We start from the raw sequence: 8,049 nt of genomic DNA, 5'->3' as shown, positions 1-8,049 counted from the left end.
AATCTAAGGGTTACAGATTCTTTATTTCGAAGTATATATATCGCAATCCAAAATATTACCCTGTAATAACAATATATTATATTAATGGATGTAATCTAATTAGATAACTATTTAGCTTTAAAACATTATGTTAACAATTATGAACAAGGAAACTGTTTACTTTTCCAAGAATTTCAATAATAAAAGAATAATATAATTTCATTGAGTTCGAAAGTGGTGATCTCCAATTCTATTGTTTTATGGATATAACTTAATACCAAAATCTAATCATAATGCATATGTCGGTGCATTAGTAATACATAATAACAGTCATGTAATAAACTGTTAAATACCAAATTTAAATAAACATATTTAAAAATAACATATACATGCAAAGCTAGAATACACGTGAAAACAAAACATTAAGCACTTTCAAAAGCAGACATTACAATAAGCAAAACGCACATAGATTCAACATAACAAAACCTAGCTCACAGGTATTTGTGAAGGCTTGAAATACGACAATATTCAAATCACATGAGGTTGATGCCAACATGATGCATCATCAATATGGTGAATACCTGCAGTACAAATATTAAAATCATAACTAACCTATTTTAAATATAAAGCGCTACTACACGTACATATTAAAATACAAATATCCTAAAAATACCACTTTACCACACACTCCCCCCAGCTGTAAAATGACGTCCGTCATTTCCAGCTAGTGGTGGTTGACAATATCTAAGATGGTCCTTTCTGCATATCTCTCTGAGCCAGTGGATTTAAATAACGGTGTCTGTGCCAAAGACGAGATGTATTCAGCTTTCTGTCGCCACTCTGGAATACTAGTTGGTGCAACAGCAGCCATACTTGTCACAAACTGTCCGGATCGAAACCAAGCAGGTGGTCTTCGTTCCCTTCCAGAACGTCTGAGTTGTACCGGTGGTGATTCTTCAGCATCCCGAGGTACATCATCATCATCGATCGTAGTATCTTCTGATGCAATAATCTCAGCATCTTCGGAAGCGCTTCCAGTAGTTTCAGTCTCTTTAATCTGGGCGTCCCCAGGAAGACTGGTTACCTCATCAATGTTGTCTGTGTTGGCATCGGAGTCTTCAGCGAGAGATGGTTCGCTGTCCACTGTCAACACATATCCAACCTCGGAGTCCTCTGAAATCGTTGATGCTATGTCATAAGCTGATTCCTCCTTGGTTGCCTGAACCACTGGTAACTTCTGCTGCTTGCTAGCACGTGGGCGTGGGTCTCTGTTTGGTAGATTGTAACACTACTGTTCCTGGTCTCTTATGTAGCCGACTGGAAGAAGTAGGTTTCTGTGAAGCTTCTTTATTTTCTTCTTCATTGGATTCGGCATCAACTCTGTAAGTGGCTTACTGACCACGACCGCGAAAACATGCCGCTAATGAGTCGAGACACCGACAAATTGTATCGGTCAACCAATTCGTGAATGTGATCGTAAAACTTCGGTTGTGTCGATTTCAGTCGTTTTTCCTCATAACTCTGTCAGAGCAGTTTTTGCGTAAGGTGCACACCCTTGTAAATGACGAGAGTAACGTATTAACTGAGAAATTTAAACGCCATACGATATCGATGGAGCAGCCTTTTTCAACTGATTTTTATAGTTTGTTCTTATGTTGTGCTGTTACGCCACTGTCGCAGGCTAGGGGGAGGGTTGAGCGCTCACAAACATGTTTAACCCCGCTACATTCTTTATGTGCCTGTCCCAAGTCAGGAGCCTGTAGTTCAGTGGTTGTCGTTGGTTCATGTCTGTCATATTTGTTTTTCGTTAATTGTATTGTTATAAATTAGGCCGTTAGATTTCTCAATTGAATTGCTTCATATTTTTCATGTCGGGGCCTTTTATAGCCGACTGAACGGTATGGGTTTTTCTCATTGTTGAAGGCTGTACGGTTGGTTATAATTGCTTACATCCACTTTATTTTATCTTTGGTGGATAGTTGTCTCATTGGCAATCATACCTCATCTCCTTATTTTTATACAGAAGGTCTGTTTCTGCTAAGGAACGAGGAGTTGGTAATTGGAAATTTTAAATCATCGGGTTTTTCAAAGATTCTAGATGTGCTTAATCTATGTCATTAACACAATTTAGAATCAGAGCTTTGATCGGTTAGATGTTTGTGTCGCTTATGTGAGATTTGAATACCCCACAAGGAGTCATGTTCTGTTCAAGCATCCAATCAAATATTTGCCGACACTAGAGTTTGTATGTTTAACAGTGGGCTATCAAAAATATTGTAGGGTAAACTGTGAAATATTTCAGAAACTAGTCCGGAATTTTTATAATTTGATCTTTTAATTTCCAGACATCATTCCGATTTTATGCACCGACATAATTGTTAACATTTCATTGATTTGTTCAGTTTTTCAATTATTATTCGGTTAGTCCGTTAAATTATGTAATCAAGATAAAAGAGAGGCGAAAGATACCAAAGGGACATTAAAACTTGACTCGCAAGTCGAAAATAAACTGACAACGCCATTGCAATAAAATAACAATAACTTTACAATGCATTTTCAATCTATTTGCACCATTCTATGTTATCGGGGGAAATTTGTAAATAAAGTGCAAACGTGTGACAAGAAATGATTGATTGATTGATTAAAATTTTGCATATAAGGTCATACATTGTATTAACATGATGCATTATGGGACTCTTCAAATCTTACAATTTTCGCAGTTTTCCCGACAATATTTCTAAATACGAAATTATGTGTCGGATCGGATTCTTAAAGTTCATCGAACATGATCCGTTATAGCGTCTTTAAATCTTACACGAGCGACAAACAAATCTCACAGAACAAAATAATTATTTCCTTGAAATAATAGTCCGTAGGAAATACAATAGCGGTAGACTAAGCGTATATTCTGTAATGGTAATATTGGTACAACATTGTATAACCCGGTGTAGATTGAATCATAAATAATTCGACAACGATCATAACATAATTATAATACATAAATTTATAAGACTTATGTTATTAGGAACAATTGAACAAAACGTGTTACAGATAAATATCTATATTATGTGGATGCATGTTTGGTAGTTTGAAGTTATTAATTAAATTGAACCCGATATTAGATTTCGTTTCACAAACACCAAATACATTTGATATTCATCGAGCTTTTTTAAAAACATTGTGTAATTTGTTAGACATAACACACTGTACATCTTGATTACCTTCTACCTTTGTATATAGATATTAAAAAAATCTTATTAACGAATAATCGTTAAACTCATTTATTTCTAGTTTTTAAGTCAAACATTCTTGCTAAATATTTACAATTGCTTTACGTTTCAGGTGGAATCAATGACCATGGCCAGTTAACATTTGGTTTTTGTAGCCACAAGGAACATGGGCTGACGCCTTTTCAGTTAAAAGGTTTGAGAGGAGGTTACTCTTGTGAATGTTTAGTGAGTATTACGAAGTTAGGTAGTGACATGATTTAGAACTATATTTCTAAAATGCAATACCCCATTGATTATGTAAAAAAAATTACAAAGAAACTATGGTTCCAACTCCCTCGCGCAGGCAATGTTTACCGTAGCTGAATTTGGCCTATCTTTTAAGGTCCCTTTTGGTTATTTGAGGTTTAAAACAATGCCGGCAATGGTAGATCAATGGGTGTAATCCGGTACCCTTGACCCCTGATCTTCTTCAAGTTTAGGATTCCTTATGAATATAAACCTCGTACATACGCTAACTTAATTAAACTTGTCATTTAAATACCGTTAATGAGATCTCTTTTTGGTATGATTTAACGAGAATTAACGGATAACAGCTTCTTTTATATTGATTGATTGATTGATTGTTCTTGTTTAACGCCACTTTCAGCACATGTTGCAACGTCATGGAAGTCAGAGATTGTCGGTCGTGGAACGCTCCACTCAATGAATTGATATTTGTTTGTGAATAAGACTAAAGTGAAGACCCTACCTTATATTAAAAAATACATGGGCTATTGCCTTTGACAAAATGTATTAACAAAATCACTGAATTCCATAGTCAATTAAAAAATGGGGGAAACCATAAAACCTGACAAAACAAAACGCTCCACTATATCATGATCAATCAATGTGACGTCACGGCAGGAAAACTGACGTCATAATCCTGACTTGGAACAGGCATTTTCTGAAGAAAAAAAATGTGGGTTAAAACTGATTTTAAAGCTAGCTTAACTTCCCACTTATATGACAAGTGATCAATATTTGCGTGAAACAAAAACTATACTCTAAATAGGAGGAAATGCGAATAAATTAACATGCATGCCATTTCGAAAAAAAACCCCATCGAATCTGCTTTATTATCGATTGCAAGTGCCGTGCTGATAGCCCGTGATAGGGTGTGAAAAGAGGATGAAAATATATATGATAAATGTTTTGCCCTTTATTTATTCCTGCAGTTATGTTAACATTTATTTTCGTCGAATATAATTTACATTAAGTCTACTTCTATCGTAAATGGGTGTAGCTTTTTCTTGTAATATGTTTCCGTATTATGTTTTATTTGTTGCTTGATTATTCTGCATTTAATATTGGAAAGGTGAACTAGAAACCAAACAAATATACAAAGTTTCGTGATATTTACAGACAGGAAGCCATTCGTACAAAGAACTACAATGTTTGCTATATACACTTCCTGGATAGAACACAGATTGCCTACTGAAATATCATGGTACATGTAAAAAGGTACAAAATCAGACATGTGAATGGGAGGTAGGAGAACATGACGACTGTGTCTACAATCCAGTGATTGGTTAATTAAAAAAAAACTATTAAGATCTTAATAAACATATTCGGGTTTGTTCCTAGGGAATATGTTTATTGCAAAGTCTTAGAAATACGTTTATAAGGAACATTCACCCAGACATTCGCAAGTCGTATATTTTTTAACTCCCAGTATTGTGTAATATAAAATATTAAAAATGTCACGACTACGTCACTGACTATCTGAAAACTGGGTTCAAACGTTATATTAAACATATCATTACGTCATAAAATAGATGACATTTCGAACTTTCGCCTGAAGGCTTATAGACTTCCATTAATGTATCCACACACCAAGACATTGTATAATTAATATCACATAGAGTCAGAGCATGGGAGGTCCAGAGTCGTCAATAAATAAACTGTTGACACAGAGATATGTCTCGCCTGTCTGCATAAAATTCAGAAAAGACAATATGATGGACAGTGACATTGCTAATCAATTCAAAGTCGCTGGACCCTGAACTGGTGGGTAGGGCCTCGAAACGGTTAACAAACTGAGATGCACAGACAGTAATGTAACTTTATAGAAAATATTGTTGTCTATTGAAAGTAGTTGCTATCAAACTAACTTAAGCAGAAAATTTAACATTACAAATTGCCTGTTAATTCAAAGTCACTGGACCATTACCTAGGGATAGGGCCTAAAAATAGTCTTCAAACTGGTATGTACTGATAGTAATGCAACTTCATACAAAAATATAAATATCATTGATTTATCACAAGCAATTCCTATCAAACTAACTTGCGCAGAAAACTTAACATTGGAAATTGCTAATTCATTCAAAGTCCCTGGACCATGACCTAGGATCCAGGGCCTGAAAATAGTCGTCAAACTGATATGTACTGATAGTAATGCAACTTCATACAAAATAGCATTGATCTATCACAAGTAGTTCCTATCAAACTAACTTAAGCAGAAAACTTAACATTGAAAATTGCTAATTAATTTAAAGTCATTGGACAAAATATCATTGATCTATCAAAAGAAGTTCCTATCAAACTGATTTACCTAGGGAGCAAAATTTATATGTACTGATAGTAATGCAGCTCCATACAAAATATCATTGATCGATCAAAAGAAGTTCATATCAAACTGATTTACCTAGGGAGCAAAATTTATATGTACTGATAGTAATGCAGCTCCATACAAAATATCATTGATCGATCAAAAGAAGTTCCTATCAAACTGATTTACCCAGGGAGCAGGGCCTCAAAACAGTCATCAAACTTATACGTTCTGATAGTAATGCAACTTCGTATAAACTATTGTTGATCTTTCACAAATATTACCTATTAAATCAATTAAGTAGAAAACTAGCCAATTGTTGACGCCAACGACGACGGAAAAAGCAATAACTATGTCCCGCCTTCCTCGACTTACATAAAAAATGTAACAAAGGCAAGAATGAATTTTATATGTTAGGATATAGTACTTTACATGATGCATGTTTACACGGGATTACTGTTTACCCTGGATTACATAAAAGGAATCTTAACTTGGCTTTCGAGGATTTTGAAAGTCATTATTTGAATGAAACAATTTTAAAACACAACCACATAGAACTTTCTAAAAATGAAGAATGATAAAGTAATGTGTCTACACTCTTGACCTCTCGACTTCAGATGAAATTATTCACAGTACATGTAAACTGAATTCATATGAAATTCAAAAGATACCAGAGGGACATTTAAACTCATAAGTCGAAAAGCCATGGCTAAAAAAGAAAAAGACAAACAGACAAACAGACAAACAATAGTACACAAAACACAACATGGAAAACTAAAGACTGAGCAACACGAACCCCACTAAAAAACAGTGGGTGATTTCAGGTGCTCCGGAAGGGTAAGCAAATCTTGCTCCACATGTGGCACTCGTCGTGTTGCTCATGTTCTACATCTATACTATTGATCTTCAGTGTAAATCTATAACGCAGATGTTAGTACAAACTTGGTAATAAGTCTAATTCGGTAGGTCACATTCGGGATTGTAGTTACGACATTAGGAACATATCGGCTATCATCTGTGAAACGGATATTCCATAACGGTCAACCAACTCGTGATGGCGTCCGTAAAACTTTCGAAGGGATGATTTCAACTTCACCACTTGGAACTCTTGGTTTAATAGCTTACTTGTGAGCAGCAACCCTCTATCAAGGAAATCATGATAGGAAATACAAGCCCTGGAATATCGTACATGTATCAACTGGGAGATATATACTCCGTATGCAGGCGCTGCTGGAAAGTTACTACATAGAAATGGAATGTTCACAATTGGTAAGCTGAAATCCTCACTTTTGTCGTAAAGTTTTGTTTTCAACCGACCCTCATTGTCTATTTCTAAGTCAAGATATGAGGCAGACAACGAATACGACACAGAGATAAAAACGTAACAAACAAATAAAATACACAGAAAATATTACATAAGAAGACTATTACTTCACCTAATAATAGGCACTCAACAGTGTATACCATAAGTAATTGATTTCGACAAATTACCTGAAAGAATCTTTCAACCAAAATCTCGAACGATAGTATTAGATTAAACAGAAAAAAAAACATTCTGTAAATGTGTTCACAAAGTGAACTAGGTGTCCATCTTCAATGATCCAAAAAGAGGTTGCAACAAGGATAAAATCAAAATGTATCAGTTTGTGACATCCAGACAATACCATGACAAACTTTATTAAGTTACACGAACCCTCCTTAATACTGGATATGAAAACAGTTTCTGAAATGGTCGTGATGCTCTTTGCAAGTAAAAATACTGTTATAATTCTCATTTGGTGAATTCAGCATCGACAGGGAGGATCTGTAGTAGTTATGACAAGTAGAGAACTTTCGTCGTTATATATACCTGGTACAGATTTTCCATAACAGTAAACCAACTCATGATGATGTTTCATAAAACTTTCTGAGGGATGACTTCAACTTATCTATTAAGAACCCTTGGTGAAAATGCTTCATTTTAAGCATTAACTCTTTATCGGTATGGGTTTTGGTCATTGTAGAAGGCCGTATGGTGACCTATAGTTGTAAATTTCTGTGTCATTTGGTTTCTTGTGAAGTGTTGTCTCATTGGCAATCATACCACATCTTCTTTTTATAAATACTAGCGGAATTAAACATCAACACGTCAACGTGGTCTGGGACATCTGTGAGCGATAATTTCAGGTTAAAACATAAACATCTATGGGAAAGCACAACAAACATCTGGAACAACAATCTGACTTTGCTCTCTTATGCCATTTCATTATCATA

This window comes from Mytilus californianus, unplaced genomic scaffold, assembly GCF_021869535.1.
Source record: "Mytilus californianus isolate M0D057914Y unplaced genomic scaffold, xbMytCali1.0.p SCAF_3, whole genome shotgun sequence".
Taxonomy (NCBI): domain Eukaryota; kingdom Metazoa; phylum Mollusca; class Bivalvia; order Mytilida; family Mytilidae; genus Mytilus; species Mytilus californianus.
The sequence above is the reverse complement of the archived record's forward strand: the minus strand, read 5'-3'. Positions refer to the sequence as shown.